Genomic DNA, 25,991 nt, shown 5'->3' on the forward strand with positions numbered 1-25,991 from the left:
GTGTACCAAGCAAGTTGGGGAAGGTGCAGTGTATGTGTGACTGGGAAACTTAAGGACTCACAGCAGAGTGTGAGGAGGTAGTTGCCCGGGGGAAGGGGGAGGGCCCCAAACTGGGTGTCCTGTGTGCATTGCTGCTGCCTGGGAAGGCCACTGCCTCTCTGAGCCATGGTTTCTCACCTATCAGATGAAAGGACTGGCTTTTACAGTTATTTTCAACTCCAGAAGAGTCCTCAAGTCTAGATCTCAACAGAAAGGGTGTTAGATACAAATGTGGGTTATGTGGCCACACTGATTTGCATGGGGCTACAGGCGAGAGTCATTGCATAATCTCCTGCAGTTACTGAAGCTTGATGTTGACATTTAGGATTTCCCTGCAGTGTGGGGAAGTAAGGGTGAAAGTGCAAATCTGTCCACACTGGTCTGAGACTGCACTTGCATCAATATAGCAGCATCTCAGATGGACATGCCCTCTCTTGTAGCTGTACCAACATGTGAAAACTTATTCTAAGGAGATATGCAGACAAGTGTACAATCTGTTAAGAGTCAGGAAAGAAATGAAAAGAACTTAAATGTTGGGAGGGGTCGGCTAAAGAAAAAGTTACCCACACAATGGAACACTATGCGGCCATTAAAAAAAGATGGTATTCAGCCCTGGCCGATGTGGGTAAGTTGGTTGAGCGTCACCCCATGTACTGAGAGGTCACTGGGCCAGTGCCTGGTCAGGGCACAAGCCAGGGTTGCAGGCTCAATCCCCAGTGGGGGAGGTGTGCAGGAGGCAGCCAAGTGATGGTTCTCTCCCAACAATGCTTCTCTCTTCCTCTCCCTTCCTCCTCCTCTCTCTCTGAAGTCAATAAAAACATATTTTTTTTAAAAAGGATGATATTCACTTGACTAGAAAAAGTTTATATTATGTATAAAAAAAAACAACAGGCTGCAAAACAGCAAGTACCTATGATTGCACTTCCATAAAGCTACCCATCTGTGAACCTACATGCCTAGATCCAGGCAGAGAGGATTGGCAGGTGGCTGTGTCTAATGCAGATTTCAGGGAATTTTCTCAATTTTCTTTTCTTTAAGAAGCATGTATGATAGTTGTATATTAGAAAAGCTTAACCATATTAAAATGTTCCCAACAAAATAAAATGTTTAAGCCACTTGAAAACATGTGATTGCCTCTCCTTCGAGTGGGGGATGGAGGGGCCAGGGCCAGCTGCAGCCCCCGCATCTTGTGGTCTCCCTACAAAGATGGGGGTAAGTTGAGACTTCAATGAACTATCTCCCACATGACAGAGATGGCGGTCCAAGGGGCCACAGAGGCCTTGGAGGGAGACGGAGATGGAGAGAGGTGGGAGAGAGCCAGCTCCTCACTGCCCCTCCTGGCCGGGGGTGAGTGGTGACGCTGGGCCCGGGTGCGTGTGTTTATCTGTGAAAGAGGCTGTTTTTAAAGCTCCCTTCCACTCTCTGCTGGCAGCAACATGAACAAGAAATACTAAGTGGGTGGGAAGGTATGGGGAAGGAAAACTGTTTCTCTTGATTTCCTTCTCAAAGTAAAACAAGATTAAAAAAATATGCTGGTAAACATGATAGAGAACATGAACTGAACCTGTGAGTCAGTGCTCAGACCACCCACAACAGACTCACCAGGGACTTGCTAATAATCACCCTCTGCTTGTCCTGCAAGGCTGCAGGCAGGACGCTGCCAGAGGGGGGCCCTTCTTTCACGGTGCCCAGCACTTGGGGGTTGAGTTCCCGAGAGACCACAGGAGGCCAACTCAGGGTTCCATCCCAACTCAGACGCAAAGGAACAGGGCTGGATGCACAGTTAGCACCAAAATTAGACTGGGACCCTTGTGGTAAAGACCCTTTAGTGCTGCCCACAGCTGATGGGTCAAGCCCGGGCTCCTTTACTAGACACTCAAGGCTGTCACCGGCTGCCATCACCGACCCTCCAGTGGTCAGTACCTGTAGCCTCTCACACTCTCCTCTCTCCCCCGACCAGCTCTGTGTTCTCCCAGGGCATCCTCTGCACACCCCTGGGGCCCCAGAAAGAGCAAAGATCTCTTCACAGGTCAGGCCTGAGCCTGGGAATCACACTCCCCTGAGAGGCATCACCTCTACCCTGGGTTTGAGACCCGGAGTTCTGGTACAGAGGTCACCACACACCTAAAATCTTCTACGCTTGTATTATGCACAAAAGGGCAGGGACTGCCTCTGGTCCCTGTCTGTAGCACAAAGCCTGGCATAGCACCAGCATGGAGCAGATGCTCCCTGAAGGAACTGGAAGCTCAACCCTGGCATTTCTGAACAACCGTCGGACAACCTACTGTCCACAGCACCGGCCTCACCATGCAGAAGGCTAAGGGGCAAGTCTCCCAGCCAGGGGTTGGGATTATCTTCCTTCCTCTACCAAGTCGAACCAACCACACTGATAAGACCTTTCTGGGAGCAGTTGTGAGCCCAGGAAGAAAAGAAGGGGTTGCCAGGGTGGGAGAATGGGTCCAAAAAACTCCCCAATTCATAAAGGCTCTTGGCTGGATCTTCTCCTAAAGGACGTGTTTTTCCAGTCTTCAATCTCCCCCCAGATAATCCCTGACTAAATGATGTCTTTGTAAATGGGGAGGGGAGGCAAAATGCCAAAGGGCATGCACTACTCTCCACAAAACAGGCTGGTCTCACGTGGTGCAGAGAAAGATTTTTTTTAAAAAAATCCTTACCGGAGGACATGTTCATTGATTTTTACAGAGAGGGGGAGGGAGGGAGAGAGGGAGGGAAACATTGATGTGAGAGAGAAGCATCTATCCATTGCCTACTACATGGGCCTCAATCAGGGCCAGGGATTGAACCTGCAACCTAGGTACGTGTCCTGCCTGGGAATGGAACCATGATCTTTTGGGGTATGGGCCGACACTCCTACCAACTGAGCCACAGTGGCCAGGGCGAGAAATATTTTTTAAAAGTCACCACAGGATGAAAAATTGGTTGGCGATTAAGGAGCAAACTGCTTATATGCACAGCCTATTCAACTGGAAGGCACCTTGGAGATCACTCTAGAATGGTGGTTCTTGACTTCGAGTCAAGATGGCAGTGTGGGTAAATGTGCTCCTTGAATCTTCCCACAACCACATCAGAATTGCAACTAAACTACAGAACAACCGTCAGAACTGCTTGATATCTTGCTGGATGGAAGCCCTACTACTAGGGAATTAAAGAAGACGCTACCGGAGACTGGTGGGAGGAGCTGGGACGCGGAATGGGCTGGTCCCACACCCACGTGGGGCAGGTAAAAATCAGGAGGGCTACCTTGGCTCCAGAGGTCCCCCCTGGAGGAGCAAAGGGTCCCAGAGCCACACCAGCGCCCCCAGCCCAGGGTCCCAGTGCTGGGAAGAGCAGTCCCCACAACTTCTGGCTGTAAAAACCAGTAGGGATTGTGGCCGAGTGACACGGAGGCTGCTGGAGTTCCAGGCATTCCCCTTAAAGGGCCCACACACAAACTTCCTCAGACTCACCCCCTCTGAGCTCCAGGGCTGCGGCAGCAGCGTGAAAGGAACCAGGGACATGTGGGGAGGAACTGAATTGTCTGGCATCAGGGTGAGCGCTGGCGGGCGGGGGTGCTGGCAGCTTTCTGTCAGACAGAAATGCTGGCAGATGCCATTGTTCCTTTTCTGAGACCCCCAAACCCACTGAGCCGGCAACAGAAAATCAACAGTACAGCAGATTAAGTCAAGAATCAAATCAGCGATGTGTAATAGAAGGAGGCAAAAAAAAAAAAAAAAAAAAAAAAAGACCCAATCAGAACAGCAAAAAGAAAAAAAAATCCAAAAAAAATGAAGATAGTGTAAGGAACCTCTGGGACAACTTCAAGTGTACCAACATCCCATCATGGGGGTGCTGGGAGGAGGAGGAGAGAGAGAGAGAGAGAGAGAGCAAGAAATTGAAAACCTATTTGAAAAAATAATGACAAAAAACTTCCCTCACCTGGTAAAAAAATATATATATATATATATGGACATATAAATTCAGGGTTTGAGGTGGGAGGGTGCTGAAGGTGGATGTGAGGTTCTCCTTAAAGTTTCCCCACACGATTTTCTGTGCTGGATTCTCTCCTATTGACCAGTTGAAGGATCTTGGGCATGTTCCCCTTCCCAGCCTCACTTTCTTATCTGTGAGATGGGGTTGGTTAGAGAATCATATTTTGCAGAATTGCCTTAAGGCATAAAATTAAAATGCATGAAATGAGCCCAGCTCAGAGAAGGAGCTCAAATCTTTGTTCTCTAGCCTAGTTCAGTGTGTGTGGAGGTGTGTGTGTGTGCAAAAGAGAGGGAGGGAGGGAGGGAGAGAGACTTTCCCATGGTTCCTCTGCTCTGAGGCTCCCCATTCCCAGCCTCCTGCCCCTCCCCCACTAGAAAGCTCTGCTGCCATCGCAGCGCCAGGCAGTCAGATTAAAAGGCGTGTGTGGGAACGTCACCCATCATTTAGAACATTGTTTCCATGGGAAATGGCTCTGAGGTTCCAGGCAGCCCCCTCCACTCAGAAACCAACTTTTGGAACAGCAGCCACTTGGCAGATGAGCGCTGGCTCCCATGGTAACCACCGCTGGAGAGCCGCGCCCAGCCCACGGGCAACCCGAAAGTCGCTGTCCTGGAAACGTCTTTCTAAAAGGCAATGCCTCTGCCTCGACGCTCCCGATAATGTGCACATGGAAACAGCTGTCTGTCCTTTGCTCCCTCCTCTCCCCAGGGTCAGCACCAGCTGGCATAACTTGAAGTTGTTCCCTAAACGGCAGATTCGCCTCCCCGGGCAGCGTGGAAGCTCCATGAGGACAAGGGCCACGTCTTCTTATTCCCTTGCCGCTCACAGGGCCAGACAGGATCCAACACGGGGAGGCCCAGGGTCTGTTCAATGACCCCATGCTGCCCCGAAGCAGCCTTCTACCCACCCCGTCCTCCCTTGGGCCAAGAAGCAGGGGGTGAGCCTGCTCTTCTGACGGGCAGGCGCACACCCCTAGGAGGTGGGGCTGGGAGACTGGTGACCCCAGGAGAACTTTTTCAACCAGCAATTTCAAGTGTGCTTGGGGGAGGGGGTGACCTCCTGGGAGCAGTCTTGGGCAGAGCGCCCCTCAGTCTCTGATATAGATGCCTAGTGTGACCTAAAGCCAGTTTCTTCATTTCCAGGAGCCTCAGTTTCCCCATTTGTAAAACAGGAGAACAGAATGCTCAAGAACGTGTACAGTCCCAGTCTTAAAACAAAAACACACAAAAAAACTGGAGGGCCTCCAGCAAGGGCATATTTGCCCTGATATGCAAAGTCCTGGGTCCCGGTCTCCCTCCAATCTGGTGGACGGCAGTGATCTGAACCATTTACCTGCCCCATCCACACTGTGTCAGATATAATGCCTGGAACAGCAGTGCGCTCCCAGCAGCCTCCCCTCCCACCACCATGGCAGAACTCCGTGGTTAGATCCCCCAATCTGCCCCCTCCTTCCCAGGTTTCCAGTTTCTAGGGTTTCTACAGAGCTTATTTCCCAAAAGGACACCCCAAAACACTGCCCATTTTTCTAAGTGGGCACGTGAAAGACATGGCTTCAGCTGCAGACACAGTTAAGGGGTCATGGCTTCCTGGCCTCTCCATGCACCTCATCTCCCCAGCCATTGCCATCTCCTAAGCAGCCTCCTGCCGTCCTGGCCAGAACAAGTGGTGCCAGGGGAGGCTACAGAGCAGTCACACGGCGTGGATGCCCGCGGTGGCCTGGCTGGACACCACCGGTCAGGCTGGGAACCATCACACCCACGGCCTTGAGTTCTTTGGGCAATTAGTTTTGTAACATCACAGGACTTCTCTGTGCCTGTCGCCGTGATTCACTAACCCGCAGAGTTCATCCTTGTGGCTGCCTCCCTGGCCCTGACTCTAGGACCAGGGACTCTCAGAGCCGGGGCAGTGGCCAACAGTCTCTCCCAAGGGTGAGGCGAACTTTATTGAAGGCGTAGTTCTTACTGCTTTTGCTTCTCTATTTCTATACTAATTATTTTAAAGATTCTCCTAAACCCCATCAGTTGAACTACGAGTTGTCTAGGGAAATAGGGCTGGACGAGGGGGGCATAGTCACTATTAACGGAGCTCTTGGGAGAGTAAGGGACTTCTATTCACATTGAGCTGAATCACCCTGGGAAGCTAATCTCCTCTGTGTGATATCTGGGTGTGCCCACTCAGCGGGATGAGGACACAGTGCGGGGAGTGACCCAACCCACGTGGAGGAAATGGCTCTGAATTCCAAGAGCTGCCCTTCCCCTCTGCACAATTCCCAGAAATGGGCTGCTGACTGGCAGGCTGTGCCTCCCTGGTGTGTGGCCCGGCCAGGGTCCAGGCCCCTGGGTATCCCTAGGGCTTCACTCTCCCTTCCCCAAGACTTCGCTCCAGCCCTTTGCCTCACACCCTGGCTAACCCAAGCCCAGCCCTGTCACTGCACCACTCAACCCTCGCAGGAAGCTGCCAGTGCATTCAGCTCACTTCATTAGTAATACGTAACCACCACCCAACATGTATGTGTTATTTTATGCTGTAAAGGACCTTAACATCATTAGATCTAGATGGTGAGTATGTGACATGGGTGCTGCCCCTCCCAGTCCCAGAGCCATGGCAGACATCACTAATCAATCACGGTTCTCTTTCCTGTTCAGTCTTAGAATCCTTTGTATCCAGCAGCCTTGGCAGCCAGAACTGGATGACTGGTCCAGAGAGGAAACTTGTTTGCCATCCCAGGTCTAACCCACTACTCATCTGGTCCCCTTCAAAACATCCCACCTAGTGGCCATCCTGTTCCCTGGGAAGAGCTCAGGACCTTTCGGGGTAGCCTGCCTGATCATCTCTGGAGATAACCTGTAAGGCTCCACTCTCCCCTCCTCAAGACTTAGCTCCGGGCCTTCTGTCTTACACCTTTGCTGACCCAAGCCCAGCACTGTCACTGCACCATTCTGGAGATAACCAGCTCTTCTGTTGATTGACAGATTGTATGACCTAAGTCTTCTGTTAACATATCAGCCCTGCTTTTCTATCCCATCAAATCCAAGCTCCTCTGCCAGGACCACACCTGGACCTGCTGGCAGAAAGAAGACAGGAATCCAGAGATCCAGGCAAAGGGCAGGGCTCCAAGTCATCCAGATGCGGGACACCATGCCCTTGGGCTGACTCACAACCTCCAAGCACCTCGAACTTCCTTATATGACAACTGTTAGCACTTAGGTCTGATCCCTAGTGTGAGCGTGCCTCCTGGGCAGGGCCTGGAGACTAGCCAGTGAGGACCCAGCACTGAGCCCCAGAGCAGGTGCCAGAAGCCACCTGGCATAAGAGTGATAACAGTGATCGCGTTAAAAACAGTACAAACACTTCATGGAAGTGGTGTGCCTGATGCTGCTGGAAGATTTTACCAAATTCACTCATTTAATTCTCACAACAACCCTATGAGGTGTGACTGACTCTAATTGTCCCCATTTTACAGTTGAAGAAACTGAGACCCAGCAGAGCAGAATAACTTTTCTAAGGTCGACCAGGCAATGCCAGGATCTGAAGCCATGTAGTGTGCCTCCAGAGCCCTGGGCAGCCCATCGTACTACTAGGCGTCCTCTGAGGCTGGCAGGGGGTGGGTGGCAGCAGGTCCAGGAGCGTGGGGAAGAGGTCCACATGGGCCAGGGAGGCAGGGTCACAGTCAGGGAGGCCTCCAAGGCCAGATGTGGGAGGAGCAGCTGAGGAGGTCAGCGCCCATACCAGTCACTGAAAACAGACACGCCCCTCATCCCTACTGGGATAAAGTCCACACACAGGACACAGCTGTGGTACTGCCAGGTGGCCTCCTGCACTGAGGACCAGGGAGGAAGCTGGGGGTATCGGGCAGCTGCCCACATTGTGGGAGCACCAGGTGGCTTTGACACCCTCATTTTCCAGCCCCTGTGTCTGGGACCCTCTCCACCGTGCTGGTCCCTGCCCCAGCCCCAGCCTGTCGCCTTGTGGTCCTGCACACAGGCTTGGGGCTGGCCGCTCACCAGGAGCCCCTCACCCAGGAGCGTGGGTTCTGGACCCAGACAGCCTGCAACCTTAGCCAGCTCTTTACCTCTGAACCTCAGTTGTCTCTTCTGTAAAAGGGGGGACAGTGGCAGCATGTGCCTCGTGGTGGTTGCAAAAGGCTACACATGGATTTGCTTGGCTCAGCATCTGGCCCACAGTGAGGCTCAACAAACAGAACGTTGTTACCCACACCAGCATCCTTCCCAGCGTGTCCCAAGCCCTCTTCCTCGGGAAGCCCTCCCCCGTCTCCAGGGTCCTTCCTGAGTTCACGCCAGCAAACTGGCAGGGTCCACAGGTGAAGCTCACTTCAGCCCCTCACCACCCCCTCCCCCGTGTGCTCTCACACCACCTGCAGGCGGGGCTCTGCCTTAAGGGCAGCATCCTGGCCCAGCCTGCCACCGTGCCCACAGCAATGCCGCAGGACAGACAGCCCCCAAATGCTGGCGGAGTGACGGTGAGATGTAGGCTCCTCAAAGACACAGCATTCAGGAGATGCTTGGTCACGGAATAGACTGCGGAAGATACCAAAATACGGGAACTCGGCATTAAATACGGGTCTCTCTCTGGTCTTTAAGTCCAGGAGTGCTCTCCGTTGCAAAGCCCAGCCCCTCTCTGGATGCCTCTGTGGAAAGAAAGAAAACCTAACAAGACACCCGACACCGGAAAGAGCCCCAGAGAGTGAAGGAACAAGCCGCCAGTGCTGCCGCCCTCCTCCCGGTACACACGCCGGCGGCAGAGGACGCTCCCAGAGCACTCAGTGCGCCTGGCCCAGTGCAGGAAGGTCACACGGACGGACGGTGTGGCAGAGCCACAAAGGCCTGAAGGCAGGAACCTGTGTGCGGTGGCATTTAATGCCCCCATTTTGCCAGCAGGGAGACAGAGTCTGAGACAGGGCACAGCGTGGTGAAGGGCGAGTGAAGCTGAGATCTGGCACCCAGGCCTGGCAACTAAACACTAAAACTCGCCTCCACTCACCACCCAGCTGGCCTGGGGCACCTGGTAGGTCTGAGAGGCTCTCAGATCCGAGGGGCCAACGAGGGCCACACAGAGTTGCAGGGTCCACACAACCCGTCAGAGCAGCACCCCTGGGTCGTGGGGGTGCTACCACCTGGCCACTTGGCCCTTATGGCCTCAGAGTCCCACTCAGCCCCCACTGTGTTCCCATGCCCAACCACTGACAACAAGTGGGGAGGGAACTCAATCCAGGGCTGAGGGGCAAGGCTCACCACCTCCCCCTGTTAGAGGCTGGCTCCCAGCTTGAGTGGCAGCTAGGGACAGAAAGGACGAAGTGACTTTATGTTTAGAGCTGCTGGATTCTCAGACCTGGGGGCCTATTAATATTTTCCTAGGGCCGGGACAGTCTCACCCCTACTTAAGAACTTCTCAGTTTTAGGAGAAATCTGCATGCCCATTGGGAAGGTCATTCACACCTGCCCTCCTTTGGGGGGGTTCTCCTTAACACTCTGGGATTCCCCAAAGCCTGGCAGGCCACTGCCTTACCCCGTCCCCATTCGGATTCAGCTGCCCCTCAAAGGAAGACTCCTGTGAGCCCCTGTGTCCTCACAGCACCTCTTCGGGCTGCTATCAACCCTTCATATGCTAGACTAGGCTAGCACGCCCCCCCACCCCCACCCCACTGCTCACCGCTCCCCTGGCCTCCAGACCCCCTTTCCCATCTTTTTGCCTGGCATTCTCTTCCTCTTCCTCACCCAGCAGCTCAAACCTCCCTTTACTCAAATCTGAGGCCAAGGCCTGGCAACTTTGCCATATGTGGCATGTCCACCTCAGTGCTTGGCTCTGCCCTCTGCCCGGGCCCCTGCAGGCACTGCCCTCCACCATACCAGCTTCACGGCCCCCTGACCAACCCAAGCACACTGCTCCTCCCAGAACACTACCCACGGGTGCCTGGAGCTCTCCCCGCTGACAAGGCATGCGGGCACCCCTGCCCCCTCGTGCAGCCTCTGCTCCTGCTGATTCCCAGTATGGCATCCTTGAGGACAGGTGGTACCTGATTTGTCAGGGCTCCAGCCCCTGGCAGGGCACCGTGAGGTCTGCCCATGAGTCTCTGCCAGCACTGGCTCCCCGCCTGTGAAAGCATGCCCTGGGGAAGAAGCAGCCTCCCCGTCTCCACCAGGAAGCCCGTCTCAAACCCACGCTCCCGAGTGATCCCTCCTTCCTGGGCCCTCCTCCACCGCCCAGGCCTCCTCCCACCAGGCCACCTCGCTCCTGACTGCGGAGCGCCCCCAGGTAGCAGGTGGCAGCCAGAGTGCTCTGCAGCCATTGTCCTGTTGACTCCCCACAGCCTCCTAACCAAGAAGGCATTGCTCAGCTGTCAGTGATGAGGAGCCCTGAGGTCACAGGTCTGTGCTTGTACAGGCCACACATCTCCAGCTGCAGGGACCACGGAGCTCTGCCTCTCCCAGGAGCTGGCCTCTCTCCTCTCCTCCCCTCAGTTCTAGGAGCAGGAGGTGTTCTACTGCCATATTTCCCCCCCTAGGTGGGGCAGGGGGCGGGGGGGAGGGGGTGGAGGGCTGGACCTCCTCTTCTTTATCTCAGGATTCATCTGGAGCCCTGGCACAGAGACGCTCCAGGCATCAGCTGTCTGCATTTCCAAAGTCAGGGCTGACAGTGGGAGCCGCGAGGGAGTCTGGCTTGGGTGGAGGGTAGGGCAGAGGTGGTGTGGGTGCAATGCCTGGGGGCCATGCAGAGCCCAGAGGAGTGGGGTGAAGCCCTCCTCAGGGAGATGCCATGCCAGGAGACCCACTAGACACACGTGGCCACCAACCCAGCAGGAGGAGCAGGTGGCAGGGAGGAGCTCCTTCCCAAACATCAATTGGTTGCCTCCTGCACATGCCTGACCAGGGCCTGGGCCAGGGAGGAGCCTGCAATGAAGGTACATGCCCTGGACCGGAATCGAACCCGGGACCCTTCATTCTGAAGGCTGACGATGCTCTATCCACAGAGCCAAACCGGCCAGGGCCAGAAATCTGACTTTGTATGTGAGACTGATTTTTTAATATTGGCTACCAATGAAAAAGCTTTACACATTATCTAAGCCAAACAGATCACTGCCCTGGGTGCCCCAGCCCGCAGGCCCCTGCTCCCAGGTCTGCCCGGAGCGTGCCCCAAGCAGGCACACACCCAGGGCCCTGGCCACTCCAAGGCAGGCCACCCTTCGCACTGCCTGGGCCCGGCCCGGCTTTGGCCCCGAAGAGGTGTGAGGTTCGAGGACGTGGAAACAACACTGGGCAGCAGCTGGACTCCTCAGCCCGAGGGAGACTTTCCAGTCCAGCGCCGTCAGGGGCGGGCACAGCCACTGAGTGCGTCAGAGCCAGGGGAGGGGGAGGGCCGGCAGGCACCTTCACAAGTGGCTGTTGCTTTGATGTGTTTCCTTCGTTTATATTCAAACTGTTAAACACCATAAATGAAAAACGTGACCATTTTTATGTCTGACCCACAACTAGAAGAAACCGGGCCGGCTCTTTCCCGAGGTGGGGCCAGCCAAGCCATCGCCCTGTTAAAAGAGCCATCAGACTCTGAGAGCCTGCAGGAGCCAAATCAGGGAAACTTCCTGAACACGAGGAGGGCATGGCAATGAGCAGCCTGGGGCGGCGTGGGATTTTCCTCTGCAGAGGCTGTAAAGCCGGCCGGGGGGGGGGGGGGGGGGGGGCGGCTGCCTGGCTCTGGAGGGTTGGACCGGGCTGAAGGTGGGGTGGAACGACGGATTTAAACTCTGACTTAGGCCCACTCCAGGGAAGGCCACTTTTCACCTCTCTCCCCCCAAGCTCTCCACAGCCGCCGCGTTTTCCCTGCTCTTTTACCAGCCTGGCCAGGCTGGACGACTAGCCCCGGACGGCAGAGAGGGGCAAACAGCAGAGTGGGCAGACCTGCACCCCCCCCCCCGCCCCCGGGGATCAAACCCCCAACCTAGTCTGTGCCCTGATGGCGAATGGAACTTGAAACCTTCAACCACCGAGCCACTTGGCCAGGGCTTACACACAGCCCTTTATAGAAGGTCATGACTCAAAGCATTCGACCTTCTGCTAGGCATGCAACCTTGGGCACATGGCTCACCCCTTTGTGCCTCAGCTTCCTCACCGGCGAAGAACAGTACCCACCTCGCAGGGCTGTTTTAAGGACAGAACGAGCTACTATGAGCAAGTACTTAGAACAGCACCTGGCACATGAGGTGCTTGCTATTATTATTCTCATTGTGCTGTAGGAACTCTTGTCAAACTCCCCCCTCCACCAAACTGGCCAGAGGGGTGCCCGAGCCGCATGGAGCGGTGTTTTCTGATTGTCCCGAAGTGCTCAGGAGAAGGGGGGGGGGGAGGGGAAGACAGGCACTCCCTTAGAATCACCTGGTACAGCCACTCCCCCGGGAGACCCAGCCGCTCAGCTGGACCGAAGTATTACTGCTGGGCCACCCTAGGGCTCAACAGGAAGCACATTTTACTTCTGATGACAAGAGGAATAATCGCAACCTGCAGTCCGTGCTGGCTTGTCTCAGGTGTGCAGATAAAGGGAAAAGCTGATCCCCAGCACTCTTGCTGGTTCCTACTGCGGGTAAAGGTGTGGGACGGGGGTGCAGAACTCCTGTTTAGGCAAGTCCTTAAAAAAAAAAAAAAAAAATATATATATATATATATATATATATATAGAGAGATTTCAGAGAGGAAGGGAGAGGGAGAGAGAGATAGAAACTTCAATGATGAGAGAGAAACATTAATCGGCTGCCTCCTGCATGCCCCCTACTGGGGATTGAGCCAGCAACCTGGGCACACATTGAACCCGGGACCCTTCAGTCTGCAGGCCGACGCTCTATCCACTGAACCAAATCAGCCAGGGCTTTAGCCAAGTCCTATAATGGCTCTTTTCAGATATAAAAGGACAGGCCTACGGCCTAGTCTAAATAGCTGTCATTATTGTTCTGCAGTCAAAAGTAATGGAAAATTGGAGTTTTCAGAAGTTCTGGGGATACTGTCCAGGAAAATTGGCCCCTGGAAAACGGCAGTCAGCTGAGCTTGAGGAGACAGCCAGCCAGCAAGCAATTCTCCAAGGGCGTGAGCAGGCAAGGCGGCTGTCTGAGGAGCTTAACTTCTGCCCTGTTCTGAGCAGCGGGTGACCCCTTCCTACACGTGGTGGGAGCTGTTACAGACAGCAGCCTCGTTGCCTGGTGAGGCTCAGGAAATGAGGAAGCCAGTGACTACTGTGAGCATGCAAAGCGTGGCAGCTGACCCTGCCGAGGCCAGGTGGCCAGCGGGCACAGGCCCCACCCGAAACCCCTAGAAATACTGCAGATTTCGTCAATGCTTGACTAATTTTTTATTTTTTTTTAAATAATATACTCAGAGCACTTCTACAAGGAGAAATCCTTCGGGAAGAATGAAGAAATATTGGGGGAACCACCGCCCCAGTTCCACATGTGTGGGTTGAGGCCTGACCCCACATAACTGGGCTAGAGCAAGAAGAGGGACAGGAGGCTGGGACATCTGGCCCCTGTTACAAACCTGGCAAAGGAGGCTCACAGCATGGGGGACTAGCCCAAGGTCACAGAGCCCACAGGGAGGGCAGAAATGGGAGCTCACGCCCATGTCCCGGCCCACTTTCCTGTGGGTCTGCTGAGGAAGGAAGGACGGACTGAGGGTTCCCTGTGGCCCCGCTGGCTGCCAGTTCTGCAGCCCTGCTGGTGGGCCCAGACCCCTGCCGGGGGCCCACTCCTGCCACACAGAGGCCCACCCAGCCCTCCGCCCAGCTCCCCTACTCACACCAGCCCCAAACAGAAAAAGCCCGTTACATGCTTTGTTAGAACGGTTATTTTGTTAAAGTGCCAAGTGACCTGCTCCTGCTCCCCCTTTCCATGCCTCCAGCCGGCCCCAGTTTGAGTCCAGAAGTAAAACAAAGGCTTTGTTTCTTTATTTTGATTTCCTCCGTGAAATCTCAAACATGCAGGAAACACCCACCCAGTCCCAGAGAAGTGGACTCGGGCCGCTGTCCGCTTCGGGAGGGTGGGTCTGGGGGTCAGGGAGGGGGGTGGGTGCGAAGGCTCTGATGCCAGCTGCCCTTGGCTCCCGGGAGTGCCACCAGGACACCTGGGGCCTGGCTTCCTTTGCAGGAAAAGAAGGGCCTGGGTGTGAGGGGCACGAGGCCGTCCCAGCTGTGCTGCCCAAGCCTCTGGACCTGAGGAATGTGGGTGTGGAGGGATGGCTGGGAAGACACATCTCATACAAGTCATATTTTTTCCCCCCATAGATGCCCCAAGGCTTCGGGACAGTGGCTCCACCCTTTCCCATCATCTCCGGCTCCCATAAAGCAGCCATTGAAAGAAGAGCATGACAGAGGCTATGTTGGGCTGCTGAGCCTGCTTGTGAGAGAATGGTCCTCGCCAGGAAAGACGGGTTTGCCTCCATCTCTTCCTTGGGACCTCGCTTCCAGTGGAGTGAGAATGAAAAGGGCTGAATCTGTGGGTTATCTAAAAAGGGAGATTTTCAAGAAGCTATGTTGAAAATCTAAACGATGAAACGAAAATCCTTACACTGAGTGAAAATTAACTTTGCTTCGGAAATTATCATAGAATGCTTTGGGGAGGCGAGGGGCCGAGGCCTCCCCACCCCACCACCTTCAGCAACCTCCACGCAGCTCCACCGCCTACGGACACTTGCACTTTACGTCTGGGTACCTGGGACACGAGGGGCAGCCTAACACACAGTCGGTAGAGCAGGTTCTTTCAAAAACAGAACTTTCCTTTAAAAAGTGGGCCTGCATACTCTACCCAGCAAAGCTATCATTCAGAATTGAAGGTCAGACCAAGAGCTTCACAGATAAGGAAAAGCTAAAGGAGTCCATCACCACCAAACCAGGATCATATGAAATGCTGAAGGGTATTCTTTAAGAAGGGGAAGAAGAATAAAAAGGTAAAGATAAAAATTATGAACAACAAAGGGACAACAGATACACATCTATCAACAAGTGAATCTAAAAATCAAGTGAATAAAAAATCTGATGAACAGAATAAACTGGTGAATAGAATAGAATCAGGGGCATAGAAAGGGAGTGGACTGACTATTCTTGGGGGGGGGGGAAGGGGTGTGGGGGGTGAGGGAAGAGACTGGCCAAAAATCGTACACCTAAGGACGAGGACAGTGGGGGTGGGGGTAAGGGCATGGGGTGGGGTGGGAACCGGGTGGAAAAAAAAAAAAAGTGGGCCTGAGCCTCATTGCAAATGAAAAGGTTTGACAGACTTCGGGAGACACTCTTCTGGTTCATTGGCCTGTTGATTCCTATGCAGAACAACACAACGTGCATTCCTCCAGCTTTGCAGTGTATTTTACCATGTGGTAGGACTAGCCCCTCCTACTTACTAAAGGGTCCATCAGCAAGGGAATAAAATGCTCAAATCTGATTTTGAGATACTTCATTTTGGTTAACTTTAGGATAGATGTGGGGGGGGGGGGGGCAGGTAAAATTAGAGATAGAGAGCCCTGGCCAGGTAGCTCGTTTGGTTGGAGCATCGTCCTAACGTGCCAAGGTGATAGGTCCGATCCCCAGTCAGGGCACATACAGGAATCAGCCAATGAATGCATGGATAAGGGGAACAACAAACTGATGTTTCTCTCTCTCTCTCTCTCTCTCTCCCTCCCTCCTTTTCCCTCTCCCTCGCTCTCTAGCTACCTTCCTCTCTCTCTAAAATCAGTAAATTTAAAGTTATTTTTAAATTAGAGATAGAGAAGCCGTTCCAATGCTATTGCAGTAATCTAAGTGAGAGATGTTAAGGCTGGAGCCAAAGGAGAGATGGTTAGAAATAATGGGAGGAGTTTAAGAAATAACCAAAACCATCAATATTGGAAAAAAGAGTAGGTGTGTACACATAACATGCATGCATATTTGTGTGTAGTCAAATGGAATTGGTTTTCTAATATGTCTAACTGCCTTCACTGGTACAGTCCCTGATCACTTCTGTGGGAGACAAACCCCAACAAAGCAGGTTCTCTCAAGGTCTGCGGCCCCCAGCCCTGGCTGGCTTTGCAGCATCTCCATCCGAGGGAGGGAGGAGGGCACAGGCAGGGACAGAACACATTTCCACTCCTTCTTACCACTTAATAAAGAGAACGCGGGGGCCACCTCAGGTCCCCAATGTTTACCATGAAATCAGTTCAGATCTTTGCTCCTGACGGTGCATGACTCCTTGCAGATGGGGCGTGTGGACGGCTTTTCCAGAAGCATTTGCATCGTCCCTGCCCAGCTTTTAAAAGCACTGCTCTGCTGGCTGCTCTAACCCAAGCTCCAGCCCCACGCAAGCGGGATGGGGGGTGTGGAGGCAGCTGGGGTGGAAAGCAGAAGGTGCGAGCAGTTGGGTGAGAAACGTGTCCTGCTGTCATGGAGCGCTCACACCCTCTGCAGCTGGGGAGCCGCCTCGCCCTCGACCTCCCCCCGGACCAGGGGCCAGGCACCCTCTTTCTGGGAAGGCTGAGGAAAGGGAAACATGGAAAGGTGAAGTTAGGGATTAGAAAGGTTCTAGGTTGGACTGCAGCCTTCCTTCCTTTAATGTTTCTATTCCAATACTTTAGAATAGAAAATGTATTTTGTTAAAGATCTTGTAAGTGAGCTGCTCATCGAATCGTTGTCATCTAATTATAAAATGAAAACCATGTTTATTCTCTCTCTTTTCCAAATATATACACCCACCGTGTAAATGACAGTTCCGTTTGCACAGCTGCCGCTACATTATGCTCTGCAGTCTGGCCTGAGCCCACAGGGTGAAGGCAGATGTTCTCTGAGGGTGAATCCACTTTTTTGAAAAGGGTTAAATCCAAAAATGCACACTCATCCTACTCCCCTGTGGCTCCTCCCCAGCGTGGTCAGAGGCAGCGAAAGGATCCAGCAACAACCTCCATGGACAAACCAGGAGGTGTTTTCATTGAACCAGCTGAGGATCTGAGCTGAAAGAGCCGGTGTGTGGGAACCCCGGAGCCAGGCTCCGAAAGCCGCCGCAGGCTGAGGACCCCCACACCGAAGACGAGGGGTGTGTTTTAGGTCCTGCACCATCATGAAAAGGGCCACGTGGGCAGTAGGTAGATAGTATTTATTATACCATCCCTTATGGTTTTGGCTTTTAATTTCTTTTTAATTCAAAAATATACCAAGCGCACAAATGATTGAGGGGCTCGTGATTGACTGTAAGATTAGTGACAGCCCTTGCCGGGTGGCTCAGTAGGTTGGAGTGTTGTCCCGTACACCAAATGGTTGAGGGTTTGATTCTCCGTCAGGGCACAAACCCGGAGTGTGCGATACGATCTGGTTGGGGTGTGTGGAGGAGGCAGCAGATCGATACTTCTCTCTCACATCAATGTTGCTTTCTCTCTCTCCCTCTCTCCCCCACCCCCCCCTCTAAAATCAATGAAAACATATCCTCAGGTGAGAATTAAAAACAAAGATGAGTGAGTGTCAGGGAAACCCACTGTCATCGGGGTCCTCCCTCCGCCTCTGCCAGCAGCCGCTCCGGCACCTCTGTGCCTCTGCCGCCGCCTACGTCCCGTGCTCCCTCCTTTCTCCCCGGAGACCTCTGCTCCACGCTTCGCTGGTTACATGAGGCCAGGCCCCGAGGACATGTCCCGTGAGCAGCAGGAGAGAAGGGACGTGCCGCTTTGGGTTCCCCAGTGCTGGGAGCAGTGCAGGGTGACAGGAGCACCTGCTGTGGGACCAAGCAGAGTCCTTCCGGCCTGCTTCTCCGGCTGGGGCTGTGGGTGGCCTGCTTAACCTCCCTGGGCCTGTTTCCTCATCTATAAAAGGCTAATGGCAAAATTATAAATTAAAATGGCGAATAGAGAGAGCCTGGCCCATGAGTCTTCTTTGTTGCAGGAAAGATGGGAAGGAGGAAGGGTGGGGAGGGAAGGAGGGAGGGAGGAGCGGGCGGACATACAGAGAGGCTGTCTTTAAACCCCGCTGTTTGAGGAGCAGTTGACGAAAGTGGAGCTGCTGGTGCTGGAGGAAAGCATGATTGTCACAGGTTTGTGTGGGACAGATCCAGTGGGACCCCTCGCGTGAGGAAGGAGAAGACTTTGCAAGGGTGACAGACCCCCAGATGGAGGGGCCTGACTTGGGCAACAAGCTCCCTGCCTCTAGAAGGGTCCAGCTGAAGCCCACAGGCTGCACTGCAGGGAGGCCTCCCCTGCTGAAAGTTTCCCAGCCTGAACTCAAGGGGTCACTTAAAAATCTTCCTTTAGCCTTAGTCGGAGCTAAATATCCATTTAAAAAAAAAAAAAACGGCTTGAGGTGATGCCTGCATTTTTTGTAAATGTAAACAAGTCTCTAACTAATAAAAGCTGTATGTGACCCACCTAAGATCATGGCGCTCACCACGGAGAAATATGCTCTCTGGGTCTGAATCCAGTCCACACAGGCTCCAGGGGGCCCCGCCGGGGCTATCAGCCTGTTATCTGAAGGTTGCTTGAATGCTGATAATGCTCTTCATTTTTATAACCCTTTCTGGTTTCCCAAGCATGTTCTCATCTGTGTACTTCATCTAATCCCCATGACAACCCTGAGGGCTCAGCTGAGAAGTCACAGATGGTGCCTGGGCCCCTGCAGCATGGGACCCACCCGAGGCCCTATAGATAGTCACAGAGGCACGGAACCAGCTCAGAGCTCCCAACTCCCCACCCCACCCTCCTGCATGCTGCACAGCCAAATCCTTTCCAGGTGCTCCCCCAAAATCTTTCCCAGTGCTCCCCAAAACCTCATTAGCAAAACATTAGGTGTCAGTTTAGATAGACACATGCCAGGCTCTTTTGATGAGACCCAGGATGTCACGTCAACAACCGGTAATGACCCACACTGTCATTTGTCCACTGGCCATCCGCAGGCCTCACTGAGTAAGCCATCAAGAATACTAAAGGACAATGAGTACTAAAGGACATGGCTAGTTAGGACCCCTGCAAGAGAGATGGCTGCAGAAGCCTGCCTCGGGTCATGCTAACAGGTTAAAAGGGCCTAGGGCAGCCTGGGCAAACTACTGCCCGGGGGCCGGATTCAGCCCGTTTGAAATGAATAAAACTAAAAAAAAAAAAAAGACCGTACCCTTTTATGTAATGATGTTTACTTTGAATTTATATTAGTTCACACAAACACTCCATCCATGCTTTTGTTCCGGCCCTCCAGCCCTCCGGTCCAGTTTAGGAACCCATTGTGGCCCTCTAGTCAAAAAGTTTGCCCACCCCTGGCCTAGGGGCTCAGTGGTGGGGGCCAGGCCAAGGAGGGCCGTGGAGACGGACACAGGGAATGCGTGGCAGGTACCAAGGAGTGCAACCATGGCTGGCTGACGCATGAGGCGGCGGCAGCACTGCTGGCTCTATGGTCAGTTCCGCAAGACAGACCCGCTGGCGGACTGCATAGACTTCAAGTCAGACTGAGAACTGACAACCGTCCACTCTGTTTCCATTCTTGTCACTGCCTCTAACACGAAGGCACGCTGGCCTGGCCGGAAGGCAGAGGGACACGGTAAGTCTTAGGTAAACAGCACCGAAGTAACATGGCTTAGGCCGGGGGCTATAACTGGGACCCAGCCCTCGTTTTCAGAAGATCCATGAAGCCTCTGAACTGTATGCCCAACTTTGTACATCTGAGCAACTTTTCTCTGGGCTTCTCCCTGGCATGTTGAAGAGGCTGTGGCCCAAGAAAGTAAAATCCACTGCTCTGTACCTCAGACCCTCAGCCTACTTGGCTGCCTGTTCCATGCAAGAACTTGCTGGAAGTGGCACTAACAACCATCCCAATCCCTGTCTATAGACCTCACGTGAGCTGAGAGCATCTTTGGGAGATCTAAAGTCTGCTTAGTCCACCAGTACTTGGGGTTTATTATTTGCAGCCCAAAGCATCCCCTCTGACCCAGTACCAGAGGGCCCAGTGACATCACCCAAGACGACGAGGGTTGGCAAGGCCTCAGCGCCCACCAACAGAATTCCTCTCAAAGCTCAGCCCCTAGAGCAGCGGTTCTCAACCTGTGGGTCGCGACCTCTTTGGGGGTTGAACGACCCTTTCACAGGGGTCGCCTAAATACATCCTGCGTATCAGATATTTACATCACGATTCATAACAGTAGCAAAATTACAGTTATGAAGTAGCAACGAAAATAATTTTACGGTTGGGGGTCACCACAACATGAAGAACTGTATTAAAGGGTCGCGGCATTAGGAAGGTTGAGTCTAGAGAACGGGCACCTGCCAGATGCCCCAGAGCACAGGGTGCTCCCCCAGCTCCTTCCTCTTTCTCCTCCCCAGACAAAGGTAGCTGTGCCTCCTAGCCAGCCAGATGCCTGCCCTGGGCCCGGAACTCCGTGCACACCCTGCGGACACCTGAGGACATTCCAGCTTTGCACAGGAAGGTGCGCCCACTTGGTTCCCGTGCGTATGGGTTGTCTAAACGACGCCATGCCCCTGAGCAGGTATGTTTTCAATCACTTGCAGGGAGGCACCCTCCATCTGGGGGCATTTCATGGGTAGAACAATGATTACACCAGATGTGGAATATAAAATGGAGGTCGCACTTCCCTGAGAATGCACTCGATCTAGCAGGCTGGCCAACATGTGATTCTGACTGATGTCAGAGCCAGCCGCCCCGGAGCTGGTTCAGTCCATCGGAGCCCAGTGGGTCCCCCTGGTTTCAGGATCACTGGCGCCCGGGAAGCAACCCCAGGGATCACACACTTGTCACTTTATAGGCAGCTCAGATCGCGGAAGGCATGAAACATCTGCGGCTAGAGCCAATAATAAAATAAAAGTTATACCCGTCACAAAAATGTCTTATGGAGATGAAAACAGGAGTCGTGGAAAAATACAAACTGCCTTATGCCGGAGCAAAGCTGGCAACTCCGGGAGGCTGTGGATTGCCTCACAGGGCTCCGCAGGGGCCCCGGCGCCCCCCCCCCCCTCCCCAGAAAGAGGCTGGCAGACCCTGCCGCTGTGAAAACCCCAGAGCATCAAAGCCCCACACCTCCTGCCCTGGCAGGGAAAGGACAAACGACAACGTCAACCACAGACGGAGACTCCGGCTGACTGGCCCCTGGGCCGCGAGAACAGGCCATGGGTGAAAGCTGTGGCCTGAAACATTCAACCCCCGTCAGCAGGGACATGCAATTTACAGGAAATTAGGAGACTTACAAAATGTGAGCCAGCTCGAGTTTCTTCCTTCAGAAGAGTAGGAGCCAGTCTAAGACCTGTCTCCGTGGAAGTGCATTGTTCACAGCGAAGCCCCTGACACGTGTCGGTTATTAAATACGAACAGCTCACCACCCCACACGCCAACTCACCAGGGGATGGCCACAGAGCAAAAGTGTAGCCCAGGCTGCACCTGGAGCCTTCCAGCCCAGGACAGCCGGACCCTCACCGCTGCCGGCTCTGAAGCCTGATCCCAGACAGGATGGTGGGCATGTGATGGGCCTTTTAGCACCAGTTCACCCCCCGCGTATGGGGGTGATAATAAAACCTTTCGGAAGGAGTCTCCTCAGATGATGAGCAAGCACGTCCCTGTCTGGGCTGCGTGTGCCCTGATGGCTGCCCTGTCAGCAGCGCCTCAGGGTTTTCCCAGTCAGATCTCCTCATTACTCCCGCTGCCAGGAAGGTCACTCACGCTTTTGCGGCCACAAGTCTGAGCCTTGTCCGTCACCCTCTCGGTCAGGTCCAGGGGCAGAGCTGGGTCCTGGAGCGGCAGGAACCATTCCAGCCCTGAGCTCTGTGATCAGGGCCATGATGACAGTGGCTCTTGTCCACCTCTCCAGACTCTGCCAGCACAGACCTCGGGTCCGACCACAGGCTAACTGGGCATCCCGTGCCCAGGCTCCTGCCAGGCACCAACTCCTCTAGGAGGCCCTCGCGGACCTTCCACACTGTCTGCTCCCAGAAACCCTAAGCTCCCCGGAGCCCAGGACCGACCACGCTGAGCTGTGGCTCATTGCTCCCGGCCCTTCCCCGCGAGCAGCAGCTGGCACTGTGCCCCCCCAGACACACACACACACACACACACACACACACACACACACACACACACACACGGTGGGCGCCCCGGCCAGGTCTGGTCAATGAATGAGCCCAGCCCGGCCCGTGAGCAGAGCCCCGCGCGCTGGGAAGGCTTGTTGATGAAGAAGGTGCTGTTTGTTATTCAGCTGGATCTGACAACTCTTCCCGCGGATCCCAGCGCCCGTCAACGCCATTTTAGAAGGGGAGAAAGCGCCCCCCCACCCACCCCTCCCCAGCCCCACCCCACCCCACCCCAGCCCCGCTACCCACCACCCCGCGGGGTCTCGCCGGGGCAAACAAGGAACCCAAGTGCGGTTATCACAACAGAGGCTTTCGGGGCGGCGGGCAGGCCCTCCCCGCTGGAGTCTCACTCGTGGCCGATTTCACGACCGCACACCGTTATTCGGGAGCCTGGGGTGGCGGCCCAAAGCCACTCGGCGTCAGCCCCGGAGCGCACGCAGCTAGGAGCGCGCGGCCCGGCCGGGGGCGGCCACACCTCCAGCCCCGGAACAAAGCGCCCGCCCGGACCGGGGGCCGCGCGGCCGGGCCCCTTCCCCTCTCCTCCGCTCGGGGCCCCGCCTGCCCCGACCACTCACCGCACGCTCCAGCCCTGGCGGGGCTCCGGCCTCAGGTCGCCTCCCTCATGCTCCAGCCGGACTGACGGCTGCTGGCCCGCCGGCCCGCCGGCGGCTCTGGCCCGTCCCCGCCCCGGCGCCTCCTTAAAGCGACCGCGCCGCCCGAGTGCGCCCCGAGCGCCTGCCGCGCGGCGCATTCCTTATATTGCAACAGCGCTGCTAAAAATAGAGCGCGGCGGGCGCGGGGGGAGCCGGGCCCCCAGCGGCGACCCCGCCGTGCCCGCCTGCACCCCGGCGCCCGCCCCCGGGGCCCGCGAAGTGCCAACCTCCCGTGCGGACTCCCCCGGCCCCGGCAGGGCGCGCGAGCCTGACCACAGCACAGGCCGGCGCTGCCGCCTCCCCCGCGGCCCCGCGCACTTAGCCGGGTCCGACGCGCGGTGCCGCGGAGCAGGCTTTAAGGCGGACGCAGAATGGGAATTCGTCCGGCCCCTTTAAGGGCCTCTGCGCTCCGACCTTTAAATCTCCGCTCCGCTCGGCCAACTTCTGAGCCGCCCGGGTCCTCGGCGACCGGGATCGCCACCCTCGCCGGCGCCCCGAGAATCCCGGGGCGTGTGTCTTCTGGATCCTGCCTCCAGGGCCGCCTTTCCCTCGGGCTGCACCATGCCTGGGCTCAAAGTTCGTTCACTGGGACGCGGCTGGGACAGGCGACACTCACGCTCCGTTTCATTGTTTCGGTTCCGCTAACTCCTCCAAGGGCGTCATTTTCCCTCTTTTAAAAATAAAGGTACAATTCGCATACCATAAAATTCCACCCTTTATTCGATTTAGTGGTTTGTAGTGCATTCCCAAAAGTTGCGCAACCCTCACCATGATCAATTTCCAGAACATTTTCATACCCCCCCCCTCCCCAAGGAACTGTGCCCATTTGCAGTCACTCCTCCTTTCCGGCCCCCTGACGCCTCACCCCCCACCCCCACCTCCCACACTCCCTGGAAATCACTAACCTAAGTTTTAAATTTGCCAGTTCAGGACATTTCGTATGTTGAATCATACAACATGTGGTCTTTTGTGACCAGCTTCTTACACGTTGCACAATGCTTTCAAGGTTTATCTATGTTGCAGCATGTAGGAGCACGTCATTCCATTTCATGACGGAACAGTATTCCATCCCATGTGTACACCACCTTTTGTTTACCCACTCATCAGCTGATGGACAGTTAGGTTGCATGTGCTTTGGGGGTATTCCTGTATAATAAAAGGCTAATGTGCTAAGTGTTCAGTCAGCCATTCAACAAATCAAAGTGTAATATGCTAATGATATGCTAAGGATGCTCAACTGCTCGCTATGGCGTGCACTGACCACCAGGGGGCAGACACTCCAACCAGTAGTTTAGCTTGCTGTTGGGATCTGGCCAATCCTGGACTGAGCGAGATGGGACAGACACGCCCTGGAGCCCTCCTGCCATCTCTCCCTGGCTGGCCAACCTCCGTGTCCCTCCCCAGCCCCAACCCGTGCACCGGTGGGGTCACTCAGCCTGGCCTGCACCCTCTTGCAATCTGGGACCCCTCGGGGGATGTTGGAGAGCTGGTTTTGGCCCAATCCCGCAGGCCAGGCCGAGGAACCCCACCGGTGCACGAATTTGTGCACCGGGCCTCTAGTTATGAATAAAGCTGCTATAAACATTCCTGTACAAGTCTTTGTATGAACATGTTTTCACTTTGGATATACACTTAGAAGGAGAATTGCGGGTCATGTGCTAACTACGTTTAACATGTTGAGGACTCCCCCAACTGTTTTCCAGAGTGGCTGCACTGTTGGACATTCCCACCAACAATGTGCGAGAGTTTCAGCGTCTCTACATCCTCATCAACACTTGCTACCGTCTGTCATTTTTATTATAGCCATGCTAGGGGAGGGGGGCGAAATGGAATCTCAGTGTAGTTTGGATTATCAGTGTCATTTCTGAGGACGCTTTTTTTGTGGGTGGACCTTGATGATGCCTTAGAACCAACGTTACATACCCAGGGAACCCAACCCCTTATCATTTTGAGAGCTTTGCCCTCCACCCCAGGCCTGAAGGGACCTCACCTCCCTGAGTCCTCCGTGCCACACTGGGGCTCCCAATTTGATGCCGGTTTTCAGTGGCATTCCAGGAGCCATGCAGCCATTCGGATGACAGCCACTGTGCCCCCCGTGTCCCCACTTCCACCTGTTGCTCTGAAGGCCCCATGGACCCCTAGACCCTGTGGCAGGGGGAGTGGACTGGGTGCCATCAAGAGTTGTTACCTTGGTAGGGAGTAGCAGAACTGGTCGAGGAGGGGACTCGAGGGACAGATGTTCATCTTGGCTGGCTGGGTCTTGCCCCAGAGCCTGCCCTTTCTTCCCCTTCTGTTTACCACAGGCCTGGGGGGTGGGGGGCGGGGGTCGAGGGTCTGTGGGTTTTGGTTGTCTGACAGTCCCTCCTGGGCCCTGACTGGCACAGTGGCCAGACTGGTGCCCCCAGCTTGAGCTGAGACGTCTGCACAAGAGTGTTTAAAAGATTTGCCTTTATACCACATTCATATCCAAATCTTCAATAAAACTGTCTCTTTGGAAATGGAATTTAAACAGCTACCAGTAGTAATCACGCACCGGTATCTGAGACTCTGAGGGTGAGTTAAACCCTGCAGGCTGTGGCTGGGGTCTTACAACAGGGCACCTGTCCCATCTGGGCTGCCTCCTCTGCTCTTTAGACCCTAAAACACAACATGGCTCCGTTGCTGGCAAATAGAAGCTTCAGAGAACAGGGTCACTGAGCAGAAAAGCGAGGCCTGGTTTGAGAGTTCACTCACCCAGTAAACACTACCAGAGCAGCTACTGTGTATCAGGTGCTGTGTAGCACCTGCTGTGTGTCAGGACCTACCTCCAAGCAAACTCAGAGTGCCACTGAGGCACAAGGGTGTGGAAGAGAGAGGCACCAGGGGGGCCACAGGCTCCCAGAAGACGAGTGCCTAAGCCAATGCAGGGAGGTGGTGAGTGCCAGGGCAGGCTTTCTGTGAGAGAGGATGATTGAACCAGGGACGGAAAGACAAATAACCATCAGCTAGACTGCTGAGAGACAGAAAACCTTATATGCTGAGGCATGCGTGAGCTTAAGTCTTTCCAAAAATTCCTGCAGGTCTGCATGGCTGAGCAGGTGTGTTTGGGGCCTGGTAGAAGGCCAGACTCCTGGCCAGAAACCCAGGCAGGACTCAGGCCCAAGATCCAGGTCCTGAGGTCCAAGGCCAGCCACAGGCCTGGAGCCGGCGCCTGGAATGGGGCAAACATCAGAGCCGCTGGCCTGACCCAGAGTAGAACTTTCCTGCTCAATGA

At 54.6% G+C, this 25,991-nt stretch overlaps 1 protein-coding gene across 1 annotated transcript in view; it reads right to left on the reverse strand.

Moving 5' to 3' along the window:
• Positions 1-23,031, reverse strand: part of MRAS (muscle RAS oncogene homolog) — a 38,394-nt gene extending 15,363 nt beyond the window's left edge. Inside the window, exon 1 of the mRNA XM_036332450.1 lies at positions 22,661-23,031. The gene's annotated coding sequence lies outside the window, so the exon portion shown is untranslated. The remainder of the gene's footprint in view (positions 1-22,660) is intronic.
• Between the last annotated feature and the right edge of the window lie 2,960 nt (positions 23,032-25,991).

Source organism: Myotis myotis, unplaced genomic scaffold (genome assembly GCF_014108235.1).
Source record: "Myotis myotis isolate mMyoMyo1 unplaced genomic scaffold, mMyoMyo1.p scaffold_m19_p_13, whole genome shotgun sequence".
NCBI classification, from domain to species: Eukaryota; Metazoa; Chordata; class Mammalia; order Chiroptera; family Vespertilionidae; genus Myotis; species Myotis myotis.